Here is a 14,597-nt window from a genome sequence, read left to right as displayed (position 1 = left end):
TAAAACAAAATCACAACCTCCCTTCCCTCAAACAAAACAAAACAAAACAAAACAAAACAAACTCCTACTCTGCTGGGGATTCTTGCCTTACTGCTAGCGGAGCGGGTGCCCCCTCTCCAAGTTGTGCCCCACATTTTACCATCTTAAAATTAGTAACACTGCTGCTACTGAGTGGCCCCTGCGGAGACTGCACGGGCTGCCTGAGGACTCCTGAGCGTGGACAGCCTGAACCCGCATAGACCTGCACAGGAGAAGTGGCGTAAACCCTACACTGGAGAGGGACTCTCGACGAGGCCAGGCGTTGGTTTGATCGACTGGCTGCTTTGGTTTATGTTGAGGTTCGAGAAGACTTCCGTGGCTTGGCAGGCCCTCCCTTGAACTTTGCGGGCTGTGGTTGCAGGCAGGAGGGTCTGCTGGGGTCTGGTCACTGGGTGAGCAGCACCTGGGTCCTTTCTGCAGTGCACCCTCAAGTTTCTGGAAGCCCTTGGTGTTGTAACCGCAGCAGCTGGGTGCCACACAGGCACATTGTGTGCTTCAGTTGTGTTAAAACTGGCTTGCTTTCTGGGTGAGGAGGGGTGAGGGGGAGAATGAGGTGTTTGCTCAACTGATCTCCACGGAACATTCTCTAGCCCTTGCTTGTGTGATTATGTAACCCCGAGTCATGATCAGACTGTGTGCCCGAGCAGCTCCCCACCAACTCCCGGTCCTCCCCCAGACTGAGGAAGTTGAGCCCCCACGTTTAAGATGTTTTTATGTAACTATGTGTATGCTGGGGGCAGGGAGAGTGTGGAGAAGAGGAAGTATCATTTGAGCAACTTATGTGAAGAACACAGGGCAAAGATCATGTGTTATTGGGGACAGGGTGGAATTGGCTTTGGGTTGGTATTGATCTGAAGACCCTCACACACCTCCCTTTCACTCAGTCATTGCTGGTCTGAATTCTCATGTGGTCATTTCACCCCTGCAGAGAGAAGGTTGGAATCACCCCTGCAGGGCCCCTAGGTTCCTAACAGAGAACACATATCTGAATCCAGGGTGACCACCTAGGCCTACTTGTTTTAGGTCCTCGCTGTTCTTCATGCTTCACACTGAGGAGGAAAATTTGTGCCCCACTGGGGTTTTAGTTTTGCTCTGAGGTTGGGCTTCAGTGTGGGCCTGAGTGCAGACCTCAGATGTTGGCCAAGATGATTAACACATGCTCTTCAAAGCTGTGATGACTTGCAGAGGTGGAAGGCCCTTACGTTCTTGAATTAAAATTTTGTAGGATTTTTTTTTTTTTTTGCAAGGTAGGAGAACAGCTGTCCCATTGAGATCTCTGCAGGCAGGAGGGGAAGGTAAGTGCGACACTTAGCTCCCTAGCTTGCGTGCGCTCTCTCCCCCCTTCTTTCCCATTCTGCTTCACCAAGGCACCCACTAGATGCAGAATTGTCATGTCGGCCTCTTTACCACTCCCCTGAGCTCCTCAGGCTAGGGCTGCTGGGCAGATCATTAATTTGGTGGGGAAGTTCGGCCCCTTCAGGCTAAGATTTTTGTTGTTGTTGTTCTCAACACTCCACTAGGCCTCTTTAAGGGCCAACTACTAAGGTGTATACTGGGGCAGTGGATCAAGATGTGTCAGCTGGCGCTGTTGTTGAATGTCTCCTCTCATTGTGTTTCAGTGGCAGTAGAGAATTCTGTGCTGCCTTTGGGTCCTTGCCAAGTGAGCCATTGGGGCATTTCGTGTGTGAAAGTGACAGGCAAGAAGAAGATGCATTTAGTCTGAAGTCCTGGCAGATTCCAGGCCCTGACTTGATGGAAGATAACATTAAGAAAGTTGTGTGACGACTGGATAGCTTTTAACTTGTTCCTCACTTTTTGCTCTGTGAGTTCCCTATTAACTTTCAGGTTCTTTTCAGCTCTCCACACTGCCCATGAGGGAAGTCTTGACATGTTGTTCTTCTTTGCATTTCTATTGGAATCAAAGCGTATTTACAAATCTACAGACGTACTGGGCAGGCAGAGCAGGAAACACTGGCTAGAGGACTAGGCAGTACTGGTATTTCTGGCCAGACTTGGCCAAAGCCCTTGATCAATGCTGTTCTTCATTTGTAAAGTGGGTGTAATCATCATAGCCTTACCAAGCCAACTGAAATAGTTTGAGGGGAAAATGAGATGGGCTAAAAAGTCACATGTGCTTTGTAGTTGATGGGCATTAGGATAATACCACAACCATCTGGACCTTACATGTAGGTGATTTCACTTACTCAGTTGGGACCTAAGTGGTAAAACCAAGAAAGATGCTGTAGTCCATGTATTTTGATCATTGCAGAAAATTTCATACCCTCTTTCAGAACTCTTTATTTAAGTAAAGTTCTAAGAAGCTTGGTTATTAGATTTGTCAAATACACCTAGAAAATTGGAAGAGATTGATAAATTACAAGGGCTATTAAAATTCTCTTGTCAAGTATCTGTAAGAAGTACTAGTAATGTAAAAAACAGAAAAACTAAAAAAAAAAGTAAAATAAATTTAAAAGGTACAGGAATTCAAACCATAGAATTTTAAGACTATTTAATATAAGTATTTAATGTAAGCAATTCAGTGAAATTTTATATATTTTGATGGGTCTTCAGGACTCTGTTTTGTAGCATAATTACTGATGCTCACAATGATCCATATGTATCAAGAACAGCTTAAGTGACGTTTTGTGTGTCCAATTTTAAAAAACATGAGCATTCGAAGTATACCCCAAATGATTTTTTTAGCATGATGTTTAAAGGAAAAACTGCATTTATGTAGGATAACAGACCCCTGAGGTCTCTGGATAGCCAAAGGCTTACTGATCAAAATTATATTATAACTATAAAGCTCCCTTGTTGAAATTAATGAGAACTTTATGATCTTTTGCTGAAATTTAGCAGGGAAGTGTTATGCTGGTATTAGTAGTGCTTATGTTCTAACATTTGATGCTACAGAAAATACTAAGAAGGAAACATGCAAACCTCAACCTGTCTTGGGGTGGGAGACAGACTTGGAGCCTTCAGACTTTGCAACTCTAAAGCTGCAGTTTGAAGTGACCCAATGATAAAAAAAAGAGGAGAGGCTGAACCTAGTGTCATGCATTTCTTACATCAGTGTAGGCAATGTGTGGACACCTCACTACCAGGATGCTGTTAAAAAACTCATCAGAAAAACAAGTTCAGGATGTCATGGCAACACCTTCATGCTAAGCTGTGGTGTTTACTCAATTCAGACATCGTGCTCAAAACTGAAAGGGTGTCTGAGTTACAGGAGCAGTGCTAAGCTTTGCCTGACCAACTACTGATTTGCTTAGTTACAGTTTGCTCCAAAACAAAGGCACCAGGAAAGGCAAAAGTAGAGGAAAATGATCTCTGATACTTTTAAAATTCAATACATATGTCAAAAATATGAAGACTATAATTAAAAGTAGCTTAAGAGTTTCTAGAGGCACATAAATTCATCACTTTGGTAAATCACTTGAAGAAAATTTTTAACGTGCTAAAAGAAACGATCAATAACAGGTCACTGAATGTGATCAGGAACTCCTGGAAGTGTTCAAAGTCTCCATGTGTCCATGCAAAGAGATGCTGATGTAATAAGTTTTCTCTGAAATTCCAGGGCCTTGGAAGGCAGAGGAGGTAGCTGAACCACACTCTCCAGGGGGTTGCCCTTTTGGGACGGTCACATCTGGGAATATGTGCTTGGGCCATACGTCTGGCCCATTGATGAAAGCCATGCGTGCATGAGAGATGTGACTCCTCTCCTCCTTACTGTTATAAAATGCCAGGTGTAGAAGGCATCCTTATGAAAAAAGAAGGGTGGAACTTTACATGTAGATGTGCAGTAGAGATGAGCTGAGAATACCCCTCAGACTGGGGGAGCACAGCCAAGTCGAGGCATACCGAAGTTAGTCTCAGCGATCTGGGGAATTCTCTGAATGTCCATGGATCCTTGAACTGGGGCTAATGGCCAACTTAAAAAAATGAGTCATGTATGCAAGACTGGGCTCTATAGAAAAGCTGATAAAACAAATAATAGAAAGAGGTGGAAAAAATAAAAGCAGTGCTATACATAAAGGACATGCTCCGTTGAGCCTCTGTCACCAAATTTAGCCTCATCTACCATTCGTTGGACTTCCAGGGTCAGCGTTAGATACTGAAGCTATCTTAAAATCAGAGGAGCCCTGATGAAAAAAAAAAACCCACAATGAATTGTTTTAATATTAATAGAAGAGGAATTCTGAAAACCTCAATCAAGATTCAATACAGTAGACCCTTGACATTCTCTATGGAGACATTTCAAACCCTCAGCAAATTCTCCAGTTTGCAAATGCAGAAATATTTGCATAGACTCTTGACTTCCTTCTGAATTTGGTTTCTGTCCAAAGAGGAGAGGGTCCCATGATTATTCACAGGCCACCAATTATTTGCATTTTCGACCTGCACTCAAGGATATCAAGTTTCTCTCACTTGCAGAGAGTTTCTGTTTCCCTGGTGGTGTCTAAGAATGAGGAGCTTTGACAAGGCTCCCACTTTAGCTAAGTGACTTGCTCTTGTGCTGTAGCTTTGCAACACATAGTTTACACTGGTGCTTCAGGAAGAGGACCATTGCCATGTGGCATGGCTATTAGGGATTGTTCACACATAACTGCAAAAGTGAATGTTGAACCTGCAATCTTGGCAGCATCTTTTGCTAAATTGCACATGTATGTAACCTCCCAAACTCCCTCTACTCCCTGGCCCCAATGTTCACTTAATAGACTCTTAGAAACTTCCCCCAACTGTCAGCAAATCTCTGTGAAGAGAATTGGGGCATCACACAGCTGAAGCATATGATAAAAGACTTAAATGAGAGCATCACCACTGAAATCTAGGCAAGAGAAAACAGAATGTAGTCATTTGCTCCATGCCCTCATTTTAAAGACTTCAAAATTTGAGATGATTCCAAGAGATTAAAAAACATAAAATAAAATGCTGTGCTTATGGTTATACTAAATTAAAAAGACAGAGCAGACTATACTCTGGAGGTAGGGCCTTTCTGCACCTTACTGGAGAGATTCTTGTAAGAATGTTTCTGGAGTGATTTGGGTAGAAGCTCTTAGAATTTTAAGTGGGTTTAAGAACTCCACCAATTACAGTTGAGTTGATCATTTTCGTCAGGCAACTGGAAAAGATATGGCAGGAACCACAGCAACTTGATAGAAGTTTCTTATTAAATTTTTCTTTATGAACTTCTTTTAAAATAATTTTAATAAAATAGCTACTAGATACAAGAGAACACTTATATACTGTATGTAAGGATATAAAGAATAGGACAACACTCATGTACTCATCAGTCAATTTAAGAAAAAGAATGCTCTTCTTAACTTTGAAGAGTGGTACCCCTCTCCATCTCATCTCATATCTTCCCTTTTCAGGGGTAACCATTTCCTGGATATTTCTGTATCTTTTCCTTATGCTTTTCTTTATTGTCTCATGCTCTTCTGTTTGCATTCCTAAACAATATCTCGTTTATTTGTGCATGTTTGTGAACTTCATATAAATGGAATCATACTCTTTGTATTCCTGTGCTTAGAGTTAGCCCATGCATACCAGTAAGGTTGTACCAGTTGACAAACAACTGAAATACTTCCATATCGGTTAGTGGTAAATTGCTTCTTACCTGACTCTGCTTCCTCCCCTGACTCTGCTTCCTCCGCGGGCCACCACCAGTGCTCCCATGAGACCTTTTAAGTTCCTTCACCTTTCAGAAGGGATTATAATTTGCATAGTGCAGGACCCAGATCCCACACTATGGCTGGAATCTCTTCTAATTGAACAGTCCCTATACCAACTGGTCGTTAAATGTTTTGCTCCTGGATTTGTGCATACTCTTGAGCATAGCAGAAATATTTTCATTTTGCTGAACTGTAATTCCATTATACTATATAGTGCGGCTTATATATCTATTCTATTATTAATGAACACAAGTTCTTTCCAGTGTTTTGCTATTGTAAATAGTGCTGCCGTGAACATTCTTGTTCAAGTACCCTGGTGAGCATTATGTAAGTTTACTTAAGGAATATAAATAAGAGTAGATCTGATCGTCACAGATGCTGGGCATAGCTCAACATTAATTTTCATTGTATATGCGAATCTCACTTCAATAAAAAAATGAATTTTCACTGTGTTTAACCAATTTCTATGCCCAGCAATGGGAACAATGGGAATAATTGTTCCCATTGCTCCATATCCTTGCTAATACTTTATATTTTGTTGGATATTATCAGAAAAATTTTCCAGTCTTGTGGGTGTGTAATAGTATCTTATCTGGTTTTAAGTTGTATGTATTTGGTTACTAGTGGTTCAGCTTGTTGACACATACTTGTTGGCCTTTTTGATTTTCTTTTTCTCTGTGTGTGAAGAGCCTTTTGAAGTCTTTTGACCATTTATTTAAAAATTGGGTGGTTTGTATTTTTCTTATTTATTTGTAGAAGTTATTTATGTATGCTGGAGACTATTTCTCAGTGTTGAAAATACCTTCTAATTTGCAGCATTTCTCTTCATCTTTTTAAGTATTTTTAGAGTGGCAGAAATTCTGGATTTTAGTGTAATAAAATTTTATCAATCTTTCCTTTCTTATTTTGTGTCTTTTTAAGGACATTCTTCCCCATGGCAAGGTCATAAATAGGCACTTGTTTTGCCTTCTAAAAGTTTTAAAGTTTGCCTTTCGTGTTCAACATTTTCCCTTGAGGATGGTGTTCTCTATGGATTTGATACTCTTTATCAGGATAAGTCACACTACCTTTCTTCTGTACTATCAGCAAAGAGTTTTATTTGTTTTAATCATAAATGGAACTTTATAAAACATATTTTCTTCATTTATTGAGGGATTTCTGTAATTTTTCCTTCTTTTAATTTGTTCATGCCTGGTGAGGTATTTTCTGATGTTAAATTAATATTGTGTTCCTAGAATAAACCTGACTTGGTCATGATGGATTCATTTTTTTATACATTACTAGATTAGTTTTGCTAATATTTTGTTTAGAAGTTTTGCATCTGTGTTCATTCACGAGTGTATTGGATTGCGATTCTCCATTTATCCTGTCATCCTTGCCAGGCTTCCGTATCTAGCTTATGCTAGACTTATAAAATAAACTGTAAAATATTTTCTCTTTATATATCCTCAAAAAGAGTTATGTAAGACTGGAATTCTTTTTTCCTTGGCGATTTTTAACCTCTGATTCGATTTCTTCAATAGTTACTAAGCTATTCAGGTTTTAATTTTTTTTCTTGAATCACTTATTGGTAAGTTAGATTTTTTTCCCAGGAATCTGTCTATGTTATCTGAGTTTTCGAAATTTTTACCTTGAATTTATTTGTAATATGCTTTGATTTTTTTTTTAAAACTATGTAGCATCTGTGGTTATGTCCCCTTTTCATTTACAATTCTATCGTGCCTTCCATATTCTTTTCTTGAATAGTCTTTTCAGAATTTTGCCTATTATTAATCTTTTAAAGAATCTATTGTTGACTTTGTGATCCTCTCTATCATTTATTTTGTCTCCTAGTTCATTAATTTCTGTGCTCATTTTTATCTTTTTCTCTCTTCTAACTTTTTTAGGTATGATCTATTGTTCCTCCTTAACTTCTTAATTTGAATGGCTTCCCCGCGCCCCCATTATAAGCAGTGTAGTTATACATTTCCACTATAACTTCATCACACATTTCTTTTCTACGTAATGTTTTTATATCATTTGGTCCTAAGTATTTTATAATTTCTTTAACTAGTCAATTATGTGTACCTGTGTTTCTTAATTACTAAACGTCTATGTATTTGTTTACCTATTTATTACAATGGTCAGTCTATTCCATTCAATACACACATTCAATGACATGGTATGTTCTTAGTAAAGTCACTTGTACAGGTTCCTTCTAAGCTAAGATAGGAGACCAGTTGGCCCAAGTGGATGGGATATGGATGTTTTAAACCTGCTGATAAAGTCTTACCAGAATAGAAATGAGTGACGACATTGAGTAAATAACAGATAGGTTAGCCTTTAAATGTAGAAATACACCAACTAATGGGAAGTTAATTCTTTCTTGGTAACTTGGGAGAACTGATGGGTTTTCACTGATTTTCAGTTTCATACATCAGCTGTCCTGTTTTGATAGGACATTTCACCTGGATGAAGCTTTTTTCCAAACCCAGAACAGAGTGAATTAGAATTAAAGACTGTCTCTTTCCTCTTCCACTTACTAAGAACTAGACGCTGAGAATTATTCACATTTTCTCTAAAGGGTGCCTTTTTTTTTCCTGTTTGGGCCAGAGTTCTACCCTCATGCTACCCTTACACTTCAGTCTTAGTTTATTGAATGATAGGCCTTACCATCTGGAGACCAGCTCTCTTTTGGAAAAAAGAAAGCGCAAGCATGCAGTTCTCTAAGACTGGCTCTCTCAACTTCCAGCAAACAGGACTTGGATGGCAGCTGGCATCCCCAGCCCCCTCCCACTGCCCATGTGGCTGGGTTACACTTGACTGAACTCAACTTTCATGCCTTTTGGCTGAGGGACTTTGTCACTCTCTGTTGCTATGAAGGGTTTGTCCAAGGAAGCCCTGGCTGATGATGCTGGTATGGTTTACTCTGAGGCAGGTAGGCCCCGCTGCTCATTTTCCAGTGTAGCTTCTGAGCAAGGGGCTGTGGGTTGCCATTGTCCCCTTCCCTTCCTGTGAGCCTACTAGTGGTAAGGTGTAACAGATGGACATTCTGGCTGCCAAGGGCCTCCTGCAGGCCAAGGGGAGGGAGCCATGCCAGTCTCATGTTCTGTCCCTTTCCTCCTGCCTGCCTTGCTGACTTCCCTGTTCAGTTCTCATCCACCCCTGATGTGGGCTCTGCCTTAGGGAGACAGGTGGGAGCACATTGGGCAAAGGAGTCCCTTTTCTTCTCCATTCTTTCCAGGGTTTGAGTTGGTAAGAGCTCATCTTGCTGCTCCCTCAGAGCCATGTGGCATTTGCTTCCTCTGTTCTCTCCACCTCTTTCTCTCCTGCTGCAGCCCTCACCCCTACCCCCATCTCCAAATGTTTGAAGAGAACAATTCAAGGATAAATGAACATTTTTCTTAGATAGAGACAGATGATCTCCCTTCTTCCCAAACCAAGTAATTATTGGAAAGATGCTTCTTCTTTTTCATCTGATATATGCATATTTTCTACCTGGAAGGCAGAAGTTATAGAGGCGCCCAAGGAGAGTGGTGGGCTTGCCAGCCTTCTCTGCGGGTCACTGGCCAGTTTTGCATTACATCTGCCCCTCTGAAGTGGGCTGAGTATCAGTCTGCCTGGCTGTCTGGTCATTTCCACTAATTCGTAATGGCAGTTCTGGAAATGCTTGATGGTCAGGGGCCTGCCGCTGGGCTTGGCTTGGAAAGGGGGAGAGAGGAAGGAAGGAGGATGAAAGAAGGGAGGAAGAGGGGCTGAAGGGATGGAAGGAAGGAAAGGAGGAAGGAAGAAAGGAAAGAAGAAGGAAGGAAGGGTAGGAAGGGAAGAAAGAAGGGAGGATAAAAGAAGGGAGGAAGGAGAGATGGAGGGAAGGAAGGAAAGAGGAAAGGAAGGGGGAATGGGAGAAAGAAGGATGAAGGTGGAAAGATGGAAGAAGAGAATGAAGTTGGGAAGAGAGGGAGGGAGGGAAGGGAGGAAGGAAGGAGAGAAAGAAAGAAAAGGAAAAAAGGAGGAAAAGAAGCAGAGCATACACAGCTTTCACTCCTAGCTTCAGAGCCCAGCACGTCTCAGGAGGGGCTACATGACTTCAAGTCTCTGTTAAAAATTGCGCATAATGTACATAAAATAAAATTCACCTTTTAAAGCATACAATTCAGTGACTTTTGACAAACATCTACACCCATGTAGACACATCGCAATCAAGATATAGAACATTTTCATCAACTGTCGTGTCCCTTCGCAGTCGGTTCTCCCCTCCCACCCTCTTTTGACAAACATTGTTCTGTTTCTGAAACTAGAGTTTTGCCTTTTCTAGAACTCCATATGGCCAGATGAAATCATAAAATATGTACTCTTTTTTTTTTTTATTCTTATGCCTTTCACCCAGCATAATGCTTTCGAGATCCATTCATGTCGTGTGTATCAGCAGTTCATTCTTTGCACTGCCGAGTAGTATTCCATGGCATGGATGTACCGCAGTTTGTCTATCCAGTCACCTGTTGATAGAAGTTGGCTATTATAAATAAAACTGCCATGAACATTCACATATAGGTCTTGGTGTGTACGTACCTTTCCACTTTCTTGGCTAAATATCTAATCAAGTCTCTAAGTCTTTATCTTTCCAGCAATTGGCACACCCATTTTATCTCTGTGCCTATTAGCCTGTTACGAAGTGGCCCCTTCTAATTCCCATTCTATGAGTGAGCATCAAATAATAATCTGATTTTGAATACCGCCACTCATGCCAGTCCCTGTTACATCCTTTAGACACTATAGTCTAATTGCCTGTCAATCTGTTTGACACCCTAACTGGACTAAAAACAATTTGGCACAGGAATTGAGAGCACAGATGTTGGAGCCAGACCTCAGTTTCCTCATCTGCAAAATGGGATTCTAAGAGCACTTACTGAATGGGGTTGTGAAATATCAATTGATAGATAGATAGATATGCTTAGCCCATAGTAAATACTATGCTGTTGAATGACTCCACAAAAAGCAATATCAGGGTCTGGAATATGCACAGTTGGATCTCCTTTTAGTGGCTCATGCTGGGACTGGAACAGTTTCTATCAACTGCTCTGATGCCTGGATCCTGGCCTCTGAGCTCCCATTGGACAACAAGCGCTGTCTCTACACTGGGTGGAGAGCACTTTCTCCCCTTGTCACCTACCAGCTCTTCTTCCAGTGGGATGCCGGCTGTCTCCTTTGACTCCTTGAATTGAAGTTCTGTTTCCTTTCTCCTGAGTGTTTATTATTCCTTGAAAACCATAACTACAAGTTACAAGGGATCCTGCTTGTTTTGTCCCAATTCCTTCTCTCAGTTCTCGGTCTAACACGTCATGCTTCCACACATGTGTGAAGCAAGACCTGGAAAGGCCTCTCCCACGTTCTGAAATCTTCGTACTCTGGTTTGCATGAATCTTCACGTATCACAGGGCTTGAAGCCCTGAGTTGGTTAGAGATCTGTCCAGGGAGCCGGAAATATTTTTCTTAGAGCTCTATCAAGGATGTTACTGTCAGGGCAGCCTCCACAGTAGCCAGGGTTGTGGATACCCATCCCTGAGCCCTGTCACCTCTGCGGGCCAAGAACTGAGACTCTCTTTGAATGGTGACTCTCTTTTTTGAATAGGGGCTATGAGGCCCACTGAGTGTATAATTGGACACAAGGATTTAGCCCTAAGTTCAGAGAGAGAAACACTTTCTGGATCAGACCTTTTTCTCTCTTCAAGAATAAGATGATTCAGAACCAAAGTGATCAAAAGAACTAGAGAAATCAAAATGTGGGATTGATCCTTGAAGCGAGGCCCCTGAACAGAAACTTCCTATGGATAGAATAAAGCTTCCAAAGTATGATCCTCTGTGGGCCTGTGGGGAGTGTCTGTAAAGTCTAGGAACTCTGAGTGATACCACCTCTAATGGGGTGCTCTGTAAAGCATGGCGTTAAACATTTTCCATGGATAATCTCAGTTAATTCATTCCGATGAGTAGAAGATGACCATCTGCCCTTCCAGCAGTGGTTCAATCCTAAGGGATTCTGATTTTATTGGTCTGGGTGAGGCCTGGGGCATTTAGACTCTTATACATGCCCCCAGTGATTGTAATGTGCAGCCAAGGCCAGAAACTGTTTTACAGACAAGGGAATTGAGCCTTCACAGGTCAAAGTCGATGGCCCAAGGCCACATAGCTGTGAGTGGAGGTGAAGGATAGGAGTGCAGGCCTGTGCGATTGCAGCACTGGGGCCTGAGCGACTCATTCTGTGTGCCAATTGGAAAAGTGTGGACACTGGCTCCCGGGTGCTGGGCAGTAAATGGTCAGTAAGGATACAAATATGCCAAAGGCTTTCCCGGTGCTTCCTTGCTGACTCAGCACTCTTTAGAGTCTGAGCACGTGTGCGCTGCGAGGCCGAAAGGCTCCCAGGACAGAAAGCCTCGGCTCCTGGCCAGCTCAGCAGAAGAGCTTGCCATCTGCCCTTCAACTCTTGGTCCATGCTTAGCTTGGCTGCATCTGGGTCCAAGGAAACAAGGACGAATGTTTCTCGATTTTTTTTTTTTCTAGTGTGACCCCATAGCCAGGCATAAATGTCTTGGTCCCGAGCAGAGCAAGAGAGGAGACAAGTCAGGTGAGTAGAGGTCTTTTCCATTCCTCACCTGCAGTAACACCTGCCACGATGAGACTCCCGAGGACTGAGCGCTTGCTGTCTGCATCAGACACTGCACTGTGGGACTTAAGCACCTCATTTTATCCTCACCGGGATCCTGTGAAACAAGCCCTGCTATGACTCCAGTTTTCAGATAAGGAAACTGAGAGAGTTTGGTGGCAGAAATGAGAGTAATCCTAGGCAGTCTGACTCTGGGGCTTGACTCTTAACCATCAAACTACACTGCCTCCTGTGGATCCTATTTTGCTTTGTTCTTTAATTGTTTTAGGAATATCATCTGGTTCCCAGTCTGAGGGTAAACTTCTAGCACAGAGCTGGGTTCATAGCAGGCATTCAGTAAATATCAGTTGGTTGATTTATTTTATTTTATTAAACTGATATTATTTCTGAGGATTCCACAATACTGTGATGATAATAAGCATGTTCCAGGAACGTAGCCCAGGTTAGTCCATTTTCTGAATTACTTTTAAGTATTTCCAAATACTTCGAGTACTTTCTTGCCGCTCGCATTCAGTATTTGTAGCTGTACTAATTTCACACCTGCATACTTTTCTAAGAAGAATGCCTTAATATTTAGGAGCCTTAATATTTCTTTTGAAGAATTATTTTCCAGAACAAAAATGATTCCAAATGGTAGCTCTCCCAGTACCATCCAGCCCACTCCAGGAATGAAGTTGTTTGTCTGATGGGCTCTTCTAGGGGAATGTGCACAAAACTATGGCCTGATTTAGCAGCACACATTGTTGACTCTCTGCCCAGACACCCTTGGGCCACGTTGACCAGTTCCATGAACCCGCCTGGCAGCAGCTTCTGTGGCCTTCACCCTGTCCCCTTCTTCAAAGGATTGCCCTCCTGCCAAGGGAGCTGGAGTTTCAGTAACCAGTATTTACAGGTGTGAGAATATGAAAGCTCAGCTGCCTTGCCTTGGGGAGGAGGGGACAAACTCTGGAGGAGGGGCAGTTTACAGTTTAGAAGTCTCCTGGGATGGGGCTGAGGCTGGGACTTCACCTGAGGTCTGACCCTGGCCTGGCTTCTTCCCTTCTCTGTCCTGCTCCTTGGTGATGTCGAGGGGAGCAGTTCTTCACTGAATCACCTGCCCAGGAATTCTGGTCTCAGGGCTTGCTTTGGGGTAACATGCCCTAAGGCCAGGACCTGTGGGTTGGATGTCATTCAGACTAGAGAAGTCCTCTAAGTCTCTCTCTTTTAAGCTTTTGTGTTAGTGTCCTACTTCTGCCCTAACCCTCCACCTAAACGTGGGACACCCTTCCTTCTCAGCCTTCTCAGGGGCACCAACCCATCTCTCTTCTCCTTACCACTGGTGCACCCCCATCAATATCAGTAGCTTCCGCTCGCACCCGACCCACTGTCCAGCTCCCCTTCTCCCTCCTTCTTGACCAAACTGACTTCTACACTGTTTCTATTTCATTTGTTCAAATATTCACCTGGTAGTTCTTGAGTCTCTATTCCGTGCTAAGCATTCTGTGAAATCTGTACATAAAGCAGACACCGTGCTCGCCCTAACAGACCTTACATTTCTAGGGAGGGGGAACCACAAACAAGTAAACAAACAAATAAGCAGGATAATCACACATCAGATAAAGGCTGTGAAGGAGATATGCTAAGTGATGAGACAGGGCAGCAGGCTCAGATATAAGCTCATGTCTCCCTTTCTGTTCATCCTTCAGGCCTTGCTGCTGGTTCCCAGCCACACCTGCTCCCGAGAAGAGCACCTCTTCCCTGCTTGTCTATTAATGCCGATGACATTGTTCAGACTTCATCTTTCTCGCCCTTTGAGCGGCATTTTATTAAGTTAAATGAAAACTCTAAATCTTCTTTTCTTCCTGTGGCTTCCGAGGCACCACCGTCTGCTGGGTTTCTTCCTGCTTTTCTGCCTACTCCTGCCTGGTCGCATTTGTTGCTTCCTCTACTCCCTCTGCTTGGCCATTTAGGGTGGAAGTTCCCCCTGAACCCTCTTCTTCCTGTGGCTTCTCTCTCCCGGTGAACGTGTCCCCTCCTGTTTCAGTTTCCATACATTCTGTCTGGACTCTCCTTGGAACACCTGACTGTAAATACAGCCATCTTCTCCACGTCTGCACTTGGACGACCCAACACAAACTCAACTCAGCTCAGTATCTGTTCACATCCTCTCCCCACCCACTCCCAACCCAGCCCCTGTCCTCAGCCTTTGAGTCTCTCCTCTTCAGGTGTCCCCTGTCTCAGTAAGGGGCACCCTGTCCCCGCAGCTC

At 42.8% G+C, this 14,597-nt stretch overlaps 1 long non-coding RNA gene across 2 annotated transcripts in view; it reads left to right on the top strand.

Moving 5' to 3' along the window:
* LOC107196253 overlaps positions 1-14,597 on the top strand; it is a 147,254-nt gene that overhangs the window by 88,620 nt on the left and 44,037 nt on the right. Inside the window, exon 3 of one of the 2 annotated variants that reach the window (XR_003047978.1) lies at positions 12,249-12,312. The exons of the other annotated variant lie outside the window; for it this stretch is intronic. This is a non-coding gene — a long non-coding RNA (uncharacterized LOC107196253). The remainder of the gene's footprint in view (positions 1-12,248; positions 12,313-14,597) is intronic. 2 annotated transcript variants of the gene reach the window in all.

The sequence above is a fragment of the Pteropus alecto genome, unplaced genomic scaffold (assembly GCF_000325575.1).
Source record: "Pteropus alecto unplaced genomic scaffold, ASM32557v1 scaffold170, whole genome shotgun sequence".
NCBI lineage: Eukaryota > Metazoa > Chordata > Mammalia > Chiroptera > Pteropodidae > Pteropus > Pteropus alecto.
This window is presented reverse-complemented; position numbering and strand designations above follow the sequence as displayed.